Source organism: Myotis myotis, unplaced genomic scaffold, assembly GCF_014108235.1.
Source record: "Myotis myotis isolate mMyoMyo1 unplaced genomic scaffold, mMyoMyo1.p scaffold_m19_p_11, whole genome shotgun sequence".
Classification (NCBI taxonomy): Eukaryota; Metazoa; Chordata; class Mammalia; order Chiroptera; family Vespertilionidae; genus Myotis; species Myotis myotis.
The window spans coordinates 40,093,172-40,109,348 of NW_023416315.1; the positions used below are offsets into that span (position 1 = coordinate 40,093,172).

General features: G+C 42.4%; 1 non-coding gene across 1 annotated transcript; it reads right to left on the reverse strand.

Annotated features, from left to right (window-relative positions):
- Positions 1-10,333: 10,333 nt before the first annotated feature.
- Positions 10,334-10,493, reverse strand: LOC118666651. The gene has a single exon (XR_004971009.1). It is a non-coding gene; the product is annotated as a U1 spliceosomal RNA (small nuclear RNA).
- Between the last annotated feature and the right edge of the window lie 5,684 nt (positions 10,494-16,177).

Consider the following 16,177-nt stretch of genomic DNA (forward strand, 5'->3'; position numbering starts at 1 on the left):
TTCCCTCCTTTGTAACCCGGCGCGGCGCGGCGGGCAGGGGGGCGGCGCCGCCGGAGCGGGGGCGGGGGCGGGCCGGGCACCAGGTGCGGGAGCCGGGGTCGCCAAGGGCGCGGGGCGAGGGCGGAGAGAAGTTCTCAGCCCCGAGTTTCGGGCGCTCGGGGGAAAGGAACCGCGGCGCGGCACCGCTGCCCGCCCCGCCCTCGCCGCCCCTCCCGCCGCCGCTGCCCCGCCTCCCCCTCGGCGATGGCCCCCCAGGCGCGGGACCCCGGCGCGACCTCGGCTCCCCGCTCGCAGCCCGCGGTCCTCGGCGGCCCTCCCCACCCCGCTGGCGCCCCCGCGGCGCCCCCTCCTGGCCGCCCCACGCTCCTCTCCCGGCCGTGACGCCCCACCCCGCCCGCGCGCGGGGGACCGGGGCCCGGGGCCGGCGGAGAACCCGCAGGGCTGGGAGCGGGCGACGCCTGGGGACCCCCGTCTCGGGCCGTGGACAGGCCCCTGAAAGGAAAGGACCGAGCCTAGATCTTTTATCCAAGTGGTTTTCTCTCTGCCACGACCCCGTGTGACCAGAGCGCGGAGCTGGGGGGACAGGGGGAGGGCCGCCGCCGCTGTCTCCAGGTCGGGGTGGGGGAAAGGCCTCGGGGACACCCTCCGGCTTCGCGGTGACTTCTACTGTGAGCGTTTGGCCGAGGAAGCTGTGAAGGGAGAGATGCAGAGGGAAAGGTGTGCTGGTTGAGAGTCCAGAGCAGAAACAGGAGCTTCAACTCGAACCCTGCCAAGCAGGGCTAGGGCTCTGTTTCCTTCATCCCCACGACGCGCTGAGCGACAGAAGGAATGGAGATGTGATTTCTGATGTGAATACCCAGTTCTGCAGTAAATAGCAAACAGAAAGGAGTCCTTAGCCTGCTTCCCACGTTCAGAATATATGTCTAAATCGGAAGACTGAGAAGCCAAGGAGATTCTGACCTCCTCTTCCCCCACCTCGAAAAATAAATAAATAACTTTAAAAGGGGGGCGGGAGGTGCTTTAGTGCCTTTATAAAATCCCAGAACAAACAGTTCAGGCAGCAAACACACATCATCTTCATTCCACTCAAAGGAGTGCTCCAAATGTCAGTCTCCCCGGGGAGAGCAGAGGAAGATGGGGGAGGGCGGGCCTGAGTGTGTTGATTCTGGGCCAGCAAACTCCGTATGAATAGAAATGTAGTAATCTTGAGTCATCTGGCTGCGTAATAAGCGCTTGTGAGCGTGTGACAATGCAGTTTGGTTTAAAGGAAGTTTTGGGGAGTTTGTGTTTTGTTCATAGATTTTTATCTTAAAAACTAGCCCCCTGCCTTCCTCATATTGTGAGGCAGAACACTTAGATCTCTTCGGCTCTGCTCTGAGCACATGATAGGGTCCTGATAGATTGCAGCTGATTTTCTTTTTAATCCAGGAAGTTAAGCCAAGTGGGGAGCACAGGAGGGTGGGGGATTGTCAGGAAGTCCATATGCGTTAAAATGCAGGGATGTTTACCTGTGACCATACCCAGATACTACAGATAGCAGTAAGTGTGACCTCAGACAGAAAAAAAGTTTCACTTTTACCACTTCCTCAGGTTAGTCAGGGAGAAGTTAGCAGCTCTGAATGCAGACGAAAGCCATCAAATTACTGATGGGTTCTAAGAGTGGCCAAAGAGAAAGAAACAGCCAGCCGTTCACTTAATAAACTCTACTGCCTGTGGCTGTTTTATTTACTCTGTGAATAGCTGTTTACATGTATATTTTCTCTCTGTTATCACCCCAGTATTTAGTATTTATGACTTTTTAAAAGGTCAACTTCTGCTTAAATTATGGTATATGCAAAGGTAAACATTTTTTACACTTGATCTTAGCCAAAGGCCGAGAAGGGATAGGTTAACATTTTTTAAATGAGATAGATCAATATATATGGATGTATAAATATATCTAGAGTAAGTGAAAAATCATTTATCATTAACCCATTTGTGAGGAATATGAATGTGTGTGTATGTATATATATATATACCAGTATATATATTTCTGTATGCATAGAAAATTCCTGGGGAGGGAGGGTGGCAGAAAACTGTTAAGTGTGCATATCCAGAATAGAAAGAATGTTTCCTTTGCACTTTAACCTTCCAGTATAATTTGAATGTTTGACCCAAATAATGGATTGCTTTTATAATAATAAAAATACTAACTTAAGACATTAAAAATATTTACTTCATTTTTACCTTCCCTACGCCAAAACTTCAGCTCTCCCACCTCCAAAACAACTTCACCAAATTACAACAGTACCCCTGGCAGGAGAAAGAGTTGGTAGGTAGTAATGGGCCAAATAAACCTTGGCAATTATGAATAACCAACCAACTTTCCATGATATGCTTATCTGCTGCCTTGGTTAGTTATATATTAAAATGGCTCATTTTGCAAGAAAGTGTGATAACAAAGAAGAAAAATTTTAAGTGGATGTTTTTAAGATATGTACACTTACATTATAGGATTCAACTCATTATACAGTTATTTGTTTCACATTTGCCTTCATCTTAGATTGTAATGTCCCCGAGGACAGGGATGCTGTGATACAAAAGATACAATGCCTGTTTCATAGTGGATGTAAATTAAGTGTTTGTCAAATGAATGTAGAAGGTAGTGCTGCCACTGAGAAGGGATGTGTTGTCCTCAGAAACGATGATGACTATCCAGCATCTGGGTAGCATCTGTATCTTCAGTGGGAGGATGGATCAGTGCCAGTTTCCCATATGAACTTGCTTCACAAGGGTAGAGATCTGGCTGGCCTGAATTAAAGGTGCAGTGTCTGCAAACAAACAGATAAGTTTACCTAGGGACTAACTCAGCATGGGTGACCTTAATCAAATTCATCACTTAAAGCATGCAGTGTATTTATTAGGCCTGGAGTAGTAACAACAGTGGCTGGAGACACAAGATTCATGAGTTGTAGTCCCTACTCCATCACTAAGTGTTGTGTGGCCCTAGACAAGTAAGTGAGTTATCCACTTCTTATTTTTAAAATGAGGGGCTTGAACTAGACGACCATAGATGCAAAAGTCTGGTTCTAAGTTGAATGGTTAAATTTCTCCTCTCCTAGCTTATATACCAAGTGATATACACATTATTGAAGAGTAATTAATACACAAATGAGAGAGACAAGAAATTATGTGAATGTTAAGATACATTTCTAGTCATGTTATACATAAATTATGCCTTTATTATATAAATGGATCTTGTCCATATAAGAAAAATGACAGGCTAATATGCTAACAGTAAATTTTAAAGGAATGAATCCTAATCCAAATAAGATGAAATATATAGAGATTTTTTTTTAGTTTTACTTATTGATTTTAAAGAGAGCGAGAAAGTGGGGGAGAGAGAGAAAAAGAGAGAAACATAGATTTGTAGTTTTACTTATTTATGCTTTCACTGGCTGATTCTTGTATGTGCCCTAACTGGGTATCGAATGTACAACGTTGGTGTATCAGGATGACGCTCTAACCGACTGAGCTACCCGGCCAGGGCTAGAGAGGATTTGATTAGAATCTAAAGTATCAGCAAATGCAGAAGCAGATTTATTGACCTGAAACAACATAAAAAGATATTATCAGAAAAAAAGAAATCCATAAAACAAGAATAACAAGGATGTGGAGAATAGAGTTGTAAAATAAAGTTAAAGAGAAAACATTTATTTATTAATGTAACTTGTCAGAATTTAGCCAAAGTATAGTTTTATTTTAATTATTATTTTTTATTTTTTATTTATTGATTTGAGAGAGAAAGAGAAACATCAATTTGTTGTTCCACTTACTTATGCATTCATTGGTTGCTTCTTGTATATGCTCTAGCTGGGGAACGAACACGCAAAGTCTTGGAATATTGGGACAAGGTTCTAACCAAATGAATTACCAGGCCAGGGCCAAAGCACAGATAGTTAAAGATTAAGACATATAATCAGGTGTCATTGTTAAGGTAGTGGAAATTTACATAATATCCTCTTAGAACTCTAAATAGTCACCCTAGTTAATTATTTTTAGCATCAATTATTATCCTCCCTTTTTGAACATATCCAAGAACTGAAGTAGCACAAGGATAAGCCCTCTACCCAGTTTTCAAGTGAGTCATCAGTGAAACTGTTACAAGAAAACTAAAGCTCCTGTCACCAACTTTCATGTTCCAACTGTTGGATAATGTACAGGCTTAAGCATCCCCCCTCCTCCTCCTCCTCCTCCTCCTCCTCCTCCCTACTTTTTAAACAAAGAGCAAATTAAAATTAAAAGGGTAGGGAAATGGAGGGTTGCAGAAACCATTGTAAACCATTGTATTCACACTCAGATTAATGCAGTCTCTCCCTCCCATTCCCATCAGCCATCCTTTGCCTACTCACTCCTAATTTGAATCCTTTTCACATTTATAAAAATCACTTCCTGGTAACACAAACCTCCAGGCTTGTTCGGGAATAAGACCTTATATTTGTCTGATTGTTTTGTAGGTGATTCTCTTTTTTATTATATATTTCAAGAGACCTAGGGAGCTAAGTTAATTGAAGTACTAGCAAATGACTGTAGGAAAAGCAAAGTTGTTGAACATCAAAATGAATTCAATCATAAATTAGCTCAGAATCGTTTTGAAGAAAACAAACCACGCAGGTGGAAGTGTGCATTGAGATACTGATAAAGTCTGCTCCCCTGTTAAACCATGCGTAAGTATCACAGTGGCATCTTATTCCTGTTTTTCATAGTTATGTAATTTATGCAATAGAAGTTTACATAAGAAAATACCACCATTTCTAACTAACACACACTCTGTTACCCAGAGAAATGTGCTTAGAGATGCCCCAAGATCGGCACACAGTTTCCAGTTCTAGATTGAGACACACTTTGGTTACCAAAGTCTTTTCCTTTAAAACATATTTCTGGTCCTGGTGGGTGCGGTGCAGTTGACTGGGCATGGTCCCATGCACCAAAAGATTGCCAGTTCCATTCTGATCAGGGCACATGCCCAGATTGGGGGCTCAGTCCCCAGTAGGGAGCATACAGGAGGCAGTGGATCAATGTCTTTCTTTCACATCGATGTTTCTCTCTCTCTCTCTCTCTCTCTCTCTCTCTCTCTCTCTCTCTCTCTCTCTCTCTCTCTCCCTCTCTCTCTTCTCATTTCCCTCTCCCTTCCTCTCTCTAAATATCAATTAAAAATAAAAAATAAAAACATTTCTGTAGCATGATGTGTGGCACTTTTCTTTCTTTTGCTCTAGGTTGGGAATAAATATAGCTCTCCTTATTGTATAGATAGGAACTATTCTGAAGCAGAGAGAATTCAAGGAACTGGCCCACTCAAACAGGTTAATAAGTGGATCAAAACTCCTAAAGTCCAGCACTGTATTTTTCCTTTTCCTACATTATGAAATGAAAATGGTGGTATTGAAAATGCACAATTGACTCTGAAAAAGAGGCTCCTTTCGACTCTAGCTGGTGTTTGTAAATGAACTAAACATTCTACAGCTGTCACTTGTCGAACCATTTGTAGCAAACATCAGTAATGGCTTAATAACATGCAGTTTGGTCATAACTGCCATTTCATCCAGTATTCCTCACCTATGAGGATGAGTCATATCAAAATTACTTGGTGTTTTATCGGCGTGTGTCACCATAACTGAACACCATGGACTGAGTGGCTTGTAAATAACAGAAATGTTTCTCACAGTTCTGGAGGCTGGAAGTCCAAGATCAGGTGCCAGCATGGTTGAGTTCTGGTGAAAACCCTCTTCCGGGTTGTGGATTGTCAACTTCTGACCAAGTCCTCACATGGAAGAAGGGGTGAGAGGGCACTCTGGGGCCTCTTTCATAAGGGCACTAATCCCATTCATGACAACTTTACCTTTCTAATCTAATCATCTTCCAAAGACCCTTCAAATACCATCACACTGGGGGTCAGGTTTCAATGTATGACTTGGGGGCGGGGAATAAATATTCAGTACACAGCACTTGGGGAGCATTTTCAAAGGACTACTCTAGAACTTCCTAGGCAGGAACTGGAGGGGCAGAGGAGGAAGGGGCACATATAGATTGAATAAGCTTCTGGGAACCCTGGCTGGTATAGTTCAGTGGTTAGAGCTTGGACCTGCTCACCAAAAAGGCCTGGGATTCAATTCCTGGGCAAGGGCATGTACCTGGGCTGCAGGTTCCAGCCCTGCCCTGGTTGGGGTGTGTGCGGGAGGCAACCAATCGTTGTGTCTCTCTCACATCGATGTTTCTCGGTCTTCCCCTCCCTTCCATTCTCTCTAAAAATTATGGAAAATATCCTCGGGTGAGGATTAACAAACAAGTAAATCAAATAAATAAATAAAATAAAATAAAATAAAATAAAATAAAATAAAATAAAATGCTGGAAAAATCTCTCAGGAAGTAAAATGAGAAGATGAAAAGAGAAAAAGTAGAAAGATGAGGAAGTTACTGTCTAGTCCAGAAAATTCAATATGGGAGTTCCAGGAAGAGAGAACAGCAGAAATGGAGAGGAAAAATTATCAAAGAAAACAATTCAAGAAAATTCCCTGGAATGAAAGAACATGACTTTCCAAATTGAAAGAGCCTATTGAGCTTCCAAGACAATGGATGAAAATAAACCCACACCGAGGCACATCTTATTATTTATTAATTATTGCATTGTTTGTATTATAACTGTGAACCTGCTTTTGCTCACCCCATGTTCTAAAAACTTTCAAGAAAGAAAAATAGGATTCTAAAAAGAATCAAGTATCAGAATAGCCTCAGACTTCTTGATGCCAGAAAATAGCAAAAGGAAATGATTTTTTTTCCCTTCCATGATTTCTAATGTAGCGTTTCCCTGCCAAATTATTAAGTGGGGAGGTAGTATATAGATTTTTCAGACGTGCAAGGTCAAAAACATTACCGCAAAGGTCCATTTCTCAGGAAGCTATCAGAGGATCTGTTTAACCAAAATAAGAAAAGAGAAAATGAAATCCAGGATATAAGGTTCTGACACATGGGAAAGGTAGGTGGGTGGTGAAAGGAACATCTAAGGCCGCAGCTCTGAAGGAACCTAAAGGTCAAGCAATCAGTGACCTGGAGCAGGGCAGAGGCCCTGGGAGAAGAAGCATCAAGAAAATGGCCTGCCGAAACCGGTTTGGCTCAGTGGATAGAGCGTCGGCTTGTGGACTCAAGGGTCCCGGGTTTGATTCCGGTCAAGGGCATGTACCTGGGTTGCGGGCACATCCCCAGTGGGGGATGTGCAGGAGGCAGCTGATCGATGTTTCTCTCTCATCGATGTTTCTAACTCTCTATCTCTCTCCCTTCCTCTCTGTAAAAAATCAATAAAATATATTAAAAAAAAAAAAGAGCAAGAAAATGGCCTGGGTACAATGACTAATGTTTACGGCATTTTGAGGGAAATTAATAAAATTGGGGGTAGGACCACTTTGGAGATGTATTAATGATAAGTATGTAGAGACTACATAGATCAGTCTGCCAAGTGGTGTCATGATTGCCCACTCAGGAATTTATTGGCTATCTAGACACACGACACAATACACTCATGGTGAATCTAAAGAAAGTATTTTTAGTACTAACACTAAGCTGGGGTTCCCAGCAGAAAAGGGGCTCATTCAGCAGTCAGATGAGAAATAAGCAAAGGGATACAGGTGGTTTGGCTTTTTAAAAAATATATCTGTATTCATTTTAGAGAGGAAGGGAGGGAGAGAGATAGAAGCATCAATGATGAGAGAATCATTGATCAGCTACCTCCTGCACGCCCCCTACTAAAGATCAAGCTGGAAACCCAGGCATGTGCCCTGACTGGGAATCAAACCATGACCTCCTGCCTGGTTCATACCATAGGTCAATGCTCAACCACTGAGCCAGGTGTTTTGGGGCTTTTTTTGTGGTTAAATGGTCGAGTCAGAATAGTGGGGAATTCCCTTGGCATGGGCTAGTCTGCATTATTTGAAATTCCCATCAGCTGTTGTAATTAAGAATTACACAGGAATTCTTAACTTAGTTGCCCAGATGTGGAGCAGATAGGAAAAAAAACAAGTGGAAATTGAAAGCTGACAACAGTCAAACATAAAAAATGGAGTCAAGCCTCTTTGTTACAAAATCCAAGTTACAGGGGGAAAAGACAATTATTTTTTTTTTTTAATATATTTTTTATTGATTTTTTACAGAGAGAAAGGGAGAGAGATAGAGAGTTAGAAACATCGATGAGAGAGAAACATCGATCAGCTGCCTCCTGCACATCTCCTACTGGGGATGTGCCCGCAACCCAGGTACATGCCCTTGACCGGAATCGAACCTGGGACCTTTCAGTCCGCAGGCCGACGCTCTATCCTCTGAGCCAAACCGGTTTTGGCGAAAAGACAATTATTAACTCAAGAAAAAAAAGTTGTATAGGAAAAGGTATGTATTAATAGGATAGAATACTTTATGGCCCAGGTGTGCATAACATTTACAAAGTCAAATCAAATCAATATATAATGAAGTCACTGTCATGTTGAAAAGACAAAGAAGGTGTTCGTGTATGTGGTGAACATCATAGGATTTGTTGAAAATGAGCTAAATTTTCACCTCCTAGAGTTGGAAGTCACAGAATTTATTTTTAAAACAGTAATGCGAATGTTCTTTTGAGACATGGATAATTCCAAAGGAACTGGATAAAATAGTTGATAGTGGTTGCCTCTGGGAAGGCAAAGCATAAGAAATGGTGGGCAATGATATGGGAGAGGGTACATTGGAGGACTGCTGTTTCATTTGTTTATTAACAAAACATATATTTTTATTGATTTCAGAGAGGAAAGGAGAGGGAGAGAGAGATAGAAACATCAATGATGAGAGAGAATCATTGGTCCGCTGCCTCCTGCACACCCCACACTGAGGATCGAGCCTACAACCCAGGCATGTGCCCTGGCCAGGAATCGAACCGTGACCTCCTGGTTCATATGTCAATGCTCAACCACTGAGCCACGCCTGCAGAGCCATAGCACTCATTTTAATCTCTGTTTAACTAAAGGTAATAACAGAACATTCTTTTTACTTATGTCTTTATTGTTGAAAGTATTACACATGTCTCCCTTTTTTCCCCATTGACCCCTTCTAGCCCGCCCCTGGCCACCTAGAACATTTTCTTGAGTGCTCATTATAAGCCAGACACTAGATGAGGTACTGTAACCGGAACCCAACTCTGGCTGCCTGCCATCACAAAAAACCAAACGCTTGAGACAGATGCTGGTGAAAAAGGAAAGAGGTTTTTATCAAGTGCCGGTCACCTGAGGAAATGGGGGACTCTTGTCACAAAGCCGATCTCAACATCTCCGTACAGGCGGAGGTTTTTATACGGAGGGAGAAGGAAAGCACAACAAAGAGATCAGGGGAAGGGGGTTGAAAAGTTCTCTACATGCAGGCCAGCATGGTCCATTCTGATAACGATCTTGAAACTGGTCAAGTGATGGTCTGGTGTGCATCATCCTGGTCTTCGTCATGCTGCTTCTGTGGTGGAAGGTCAGCAAGTCTCCTGGACCTGGGATGACTTAACGGTTGGGATCTGTGTCTTCTGACGTTAGTTCCTAGGATTCTTATATAAACATGCTGTTTATCTACAAGCTACATATTAGTCACAATAAGCAATTACAGAAACAATGTCAAAAGAAGGTGGGGTGGGTTACAATTCCTCATTACAGTACTTTAAATACTTTATCTCATTTGATCTCCAAAGCAACATTATTCTATGAAATAGATGCTATTATTATTATTTTTTTTAATATGTTTTTATTGATTTCAGAGAGGAAGGAAGAGGGAGAGAGAGAGAAATATCAATGATGAGAGAATCACTGATTGGCTGCCTCCTACAGGCCCCCTACTGGGGATCAAGCCCAAAACCCTGGCATGTGCCCTTGACTGGAATCAAACCTGGGACCCTTCAGTCCGTAGGCTGACACTCTATCCACTGAGCCAAACCGTCTAGGGCTAGATGCTATTATTAATAACCCTCTCATTTTCCAGATAAGGAACCTGAAGTTTAAAGAAGTTAAGCAATTGCTCAAAGGAATAAAGATAGAAAGCAGATAGGCTGGCATTTGATCTCAAAGAGTCTGACTCCAGAGTATACACTCTAAACACTGCACTATACCTTCTAAACAATGTGCCAAAAATGACACTTTTCACTCATCCAGTCAGCAAACCTGCCGTACGCCAGGCACTAGTCCCGGTGGTGGTGATCCAACAGTGTTCAAAGCAACGCCCCTCACCTCATAGAACTTACTTGCTAGCGTAGGAGACAGACGACAAACACATTTTAATACGCATGCACATTTTCTTTTTATTGTAAGGGAGAGCATGAATGCAGGCCCCCACTACCACAAATTATGCAGTCGAGTTTCCCACATTTGGGAAAATCTCAGGGGTCAGCGCATCTGGAGCACAGTGGATCAGCCTCGCCTGGGAAAACCACCTTTGTGATCATATCTCCCCTGCCAGGTAAGTATGTATGTACCATTTTCTGTGCCTACTGTAATGAACACTAAGAAAGCAGGTAAGTAGCTGGAGACTGACTAGAGAGGAGAGCTATTTTAGATCAAAGGCCTTCCTGAGATGAGTTTCAGCAAATACCTGAATGAACTCCGGGATGGAGCCATGAGAAAATGCATTCCAGGCCTGAGGAGGAGGAAGTGCCAGGATGCTGAGGTAAGGGTGGGAGTGGGGGTGGGTGCAGAGGAGGAGGAATTGGTAGGCCATAAAGTTGGCAAGGGAGGCTGGGCTGTATCAGATTCAGCCTCATAGGTAAGAGCTTTAGCTGTTGTTCTAGGAGTGAGGGGAAGTCTTGGGAGGATTTTGAGTAGGAAAATGACAAATTGTGACTCACATTATATTACCTTGCAATAGAGCCTGGGCTTTGGATCCTGGGGCCACGCATCATCTTTCCAGTATTCTCTAAAGCGGAGGTGCCATGTGGCTCCTGAGCACTTGAAATGGAAATGTGGCTGTCCACACTGAGATGTGCTCTCAGTGTTAAATGCACAACGGATTTCAAAGACTTAGTACGGACAAAAGAATGCAATATATCTCATGAACAAGTTTTTATGTCTACTTACTGTACGTTGACATGATAATACTTTAGATATCTGGGGTTAGATCAATATAACATCCAAATTAATTTTACCTGTTTCTTTTTACTTTTTTAAATGTGGGTACTAGAAAATTTTAAATTACATACGTGGCTGTGTCATATTTCCATGGAACAGCATTGGTCAAGACAACAGCTCTCAGCTTCCCAACGCTGTGTAGACAAATGAAGTAACTTGCATAGGGCTCCCTGAGTTTTCATAAGGAAACGCATTGTGTAACATCAAGATAAATTATTGAGGGTAATAGTCAGCCAAAAAATGTACTGTTCCTTAGAGGCCAGAGGTAATGTTACCAACTTGGTCATGGCTTTGTGTTGTTTTCCCAACAGTGGTAATGAAATTGCACAATCATGTGTAATATCTCTCTCCCCACCCATTCCATCTCCATCTGTGCTCCCTTATGACCAAAACAGCATATTTTTGAAATACCTGGCCCAGGTGAAGAATGTAGTTCTCTAGCCAGGGAATATTTTCTCTGTGCAAAGTACTCAGTCCTACATACGTTGGAACCTCAGCCTATTTAACAAGAAATTCTAATTATCTGGTTTACTCAACCAAGCAGATTTCAAATGTCAGTAATTATATGTATAATTATAGAATACTGTCGGTTCTTTTATATTTAATTCTAAATATGGTTGATTAGAATGTACTTACAGTAAAAAAATTTTGCACACATGTCCTAACCAAGAAAGTTGTTCGTGTGTGTGTATGTGTGTGAATTTATGTCTATGGACAGCCCCACAGTGTTATAAATAAAATCAAATTTTGGTTTACATATGACAGCATTAAAATATTAGAAGTGTCACATGATCTCATTCATTTGTGGAATATAATGAACAACATAAACTGATGAACAAAAATAGATCCAGAGACATAGAAACATTGAACAGACCATCAAACCTCAGATAGAAAGCAGGCGGGGGGCAGTGGTGGTAAGAGATCAACCAAAGGACTTGTATGCATACATATAAGCATAACCAATGGACAGACAGTAGGGGGATGAGGGCATGTGCTGGCGGAGGGGCGGGGGTGAGGGGGGTGTAGGAGCGGGCGAGGAGAGGTTAATGGGGAAAAGGAGACATATGTAATACTTTCAACAATAAAGAATTTAAATTAAAAAAAGAAAAGAAAACAGAAATGTCAGATGGAAACTCCCTCATCTCTTTTGCCTACTCCTCTCATCTCCTTTTTCTCTCCTGTTAAGCACATGAACAGGCCAGTGCTCTCCATTTTCAGTCTCAGCACTATGCTCTGGATTCAATCTCCTTCTCAGGGACTTCATTGCTTTGCTTAGCCCCTTTCTTCTTCATGCCACTATTGTGTACCCTACTGGATCATCTCCAATAATAAACAAACAGCTTTTAAATCTCCCATCTTTAAACTCACACACACACACACACACACACACACACACACACACACACACACACACGTCCCTCCCCTGGTCCCACATTTTCTTCTCTTTATAGCTTCTCTACTCCCCTCCACAGCAAAATCTTTCAGAAAGGTTGCCTATAATTCTGTTTCCATTAGCTTTCCTTCCCCCAGTGAAATTGCTCTTGTCAAGGGCAAGGTAAGACCTCTAGGAAGCCAAATGCAGAAAGCATCTCTGTCTCCCTCTCCTAGTGCTCTGGTGGTACATGTAATACAGTTGGCCCCGCCCTCTTCGAAATACTCTTCCCTTCCATCATGCTATACTCTGGTTTTCCACCTACCCACCTGGCTACTCATTCTCAATCTTCTCTCTAGCACACTTGTTCCTATCACACTTGTAAATGTTGGGGACCATCTGATTCCTTGGCCTCTTCTCTTTATCTACTCTCTCCCTAGGTGCTCTCAGTCACTCCCATGGCTTGAAATGCCATCTATTGCTGATAATCTCCAAATGTATATTCCAAATGTAAATTCCAGATTTATATATTCATACAGTTGAATATCAACTATGTACTAGTAACTCAAACTTAACATGTCTACAAGTAAAATATTGATGTATTCTTTCCATACTAAGAATAATTGATAGATCCTCCCTTCCCCCAACTGGTGGGTGGAGTATGATGTAACCTGCAGCCCAGAAATACCTGAGTGACTAACCACGTACCTTATATGGACTATACATTGGACCACCAATCCACACCTGCCAAATACCCTAAGCCCTTGTCCTATATGGACAATGCAGTAAGCCACCAATCAGTGTGCGCCGAGTACACTAAGCCCCCACCCCTTCCCGTTCCGCCCCTCAAAAGGCGTGCCCACCCCTGCACGTGCTGCTGTCCTCCCCTTGTGAGGCAGCCCGGCAGGTGCTTCTCCTCTAATAAAGCCTGTAGTCCTGGTTTTCGCCCTCTGTCTGATTTTTCAATAATAATAATAAGACAAAGAAAGGGAGGAAAAAGGAAAAGAAGGAAAAAAAGAAGAGAGGAAGGGAATACTGTTTTTTGTCCTAATCAACAATCAAATGTTCCTTACTTCCCATATTTAATAATATTTATTCCATCAGCAAACTGTCTAGCCTTCTGTTTATCTCCATTGCTGCTGCTCTAGTTTAGGACACCATTATCTCTCAGCTGGACTACAGCTACATGCTCCCAATTGACCTCTGTGACTCTGTTCTTGTACCTGCCCAGTTCATTTTCAAAACAGTGATCTTCTTAAATCACAAATCAGTTCATGTCACTTTTCTGTTTAAACTCTTCAATGGTTTGGCAACTTCCCATTGCACTTGGAATAAAACCCAAACACCTGACCATCCAACACAGATCTTCATGGTTCAGCCCTTGCCTAAATCTCCAGCTTCATATCGTGCCACCTGCCCTCCATCCCCACTCTTCCCCATCTTGGGGCCTTTGTACTTGCTGATCTTTCTTTAAAAAACAAAAAAACAAAAAACAAACAAAAAAAGAAACCCTGTGTGTGTGTGTGTGTGTGTGTGTGTGTGTGTGTGTGTGTTTGTATTGATTTCAGAGATAAAGGGAGAGAAAGAAACATCAATGATGAGAGAATCTTTGATTGGCTGCCTCCTGCAGGCCCCACACTGGGAATCAAACTGCAACCTCCTGGTTCATAGGTCAATGCTCAACCACCGGGCTGTATTGCTGATCTTTCTATCTGGAATGCTGCCGGACTCCAACCTCCTCCCTTCATTTGAATGCCAGGCTTCTATTCATCCTTCAAATATCAATTTAAATGTCATCTCACAGAGCCTTTCCAGACTACCTCTTTTAAAACAACCTCACCCATTTATTCCTTTACAAGGCTTTGTCTGTTTCTTTCCTAGTATTTGCCCCAATTCTAAATACGTATTTTTGTATATTTGCTTTCTTGACTCTCAGCCCCTGCCCCTCATTCATCTCATTCTAGATAAGAGGACTGACATGCTGTTGGAGATAAGACACTGGGCGCTTTTGCCATGCCCCTCCTCCCTTCTCTTAGAAGCTAGCCTGTGTGCTGAGTGTGTATCTGTCTGCATGCGCCTGTGAGGAGCTTCATGAGAACAAGCCTGTGCTGGCCCAGCACTGCCTGGCTGAGCGCAAAATCCTGTTCAGGAATGACGTACTAGGAAGTCACTGTGATGATACAGCTACGTCATGACCACAGCAGCTCCGTCAGTAAAGAATGCTGACATTTTGAGCCGACTGTCTGTGTCTTTGGAGATCAGGTAGAAGAAAGAGAAGTGCTATATTTTGACCAATATTTCCCTCCTGAAATTAATGAAAATCTCTGGCTTTTCAATCTCCTTAAGCAGTCGTATTTTTTCTTTAAACGATGTACACGTTAGTCCCGATATGTCAAAAAATAACTAACAAAATAAATGCAGAGATGTTCTGATTACAATAGGAACTATATTAACTGTCACTTTTTATGTAGCAAGTAACAGGAAACTGATTCAGATTAACCAACAATAAGAACAATTCATTGTGATTTCATATAACAGAATATTTGGGAATTTATCTGCCTCAGAGAGAAGTTGATCCTGGGTCAAGTGACTATGACTAGTTCTCAGTTTCTTTCTCTGCATTTCGTGGCTCTGCCAAGAACTCTGAGAAACTTAAGATGGAAAAAGAAATTGTACTACAAACAATGTTGGATTTTTTTTTTAAAGAGTTCTCTGCCCTTGTGGTGGCAAGACAGCTGCCAGAGACTCCCGGAGCAACTTCACTCATGTCCAGCAGTAAAGAAAGCATCTCTGCCAGAAGCATCTGCCAAAATATATATATATATACATATATATTTTAATTATATGCTTTCTTTCTCTCTAGAACAGCCATGGGCAAACTACGGCCCTCTGGCCAGATCCGGCCCGTTTGAAATGAATAAAACTAAAAAAAAAAAAAGACCGTACCCTTTTATGTAATGATGTTTACTTTGAATTTATATTAGTTCACACAAACACTCCGTCCATGCTTTTGTTCCGGCCCTCCAGTCCAGTTTAAGAACCCATTGTGGCCCTCGAGTCAAAAAGTTTGCCCACCCCTGCTCTAGAAGCATGGGCAAAATCTCTTGCATTGAATTATGTGTTTGAACCAATCAATTCCTACGGTCAGTAATATGGAATGTAATGGACTAGGTCAAAAACCAGGTCTTAGCCCTGGCCAGGTCCCTCAGTTGGTTAATGTGATGTCCTGATATACCAAGGTTGTGTTATAATGTACCCCGCGAATCACAGAAGGACGCCTCAAGAAGTCGAATTAAAGAGTCACATTTATTGCAATCCGGGACTATGAGGGGCCCCTCCCCAAATCTCATAGTAATAAGATGGTCGAAAAACCAGACTTATATAGGCAAAGATCACAAAGGTATTGACTACATCCCAAGGTTTGGAATGAGGAACCTGATTTGCAAAGAGCAGTTCACAGAAGCGGAAGCAGCACGTTATCTAAATTACAGTTTGGGTCTCCGGATCACTGAATTGACAGAAACACATTATCTAGAGCCCTCGGGTCTGGAATGAGGAGCCTGGTCAGACCCAAGCATGTTATCTAAATTACAGTTTGGGTCTCCGGATCACTGAATTGACAGATACACATTATCTAGAGCCCTCCGGTCTGGAA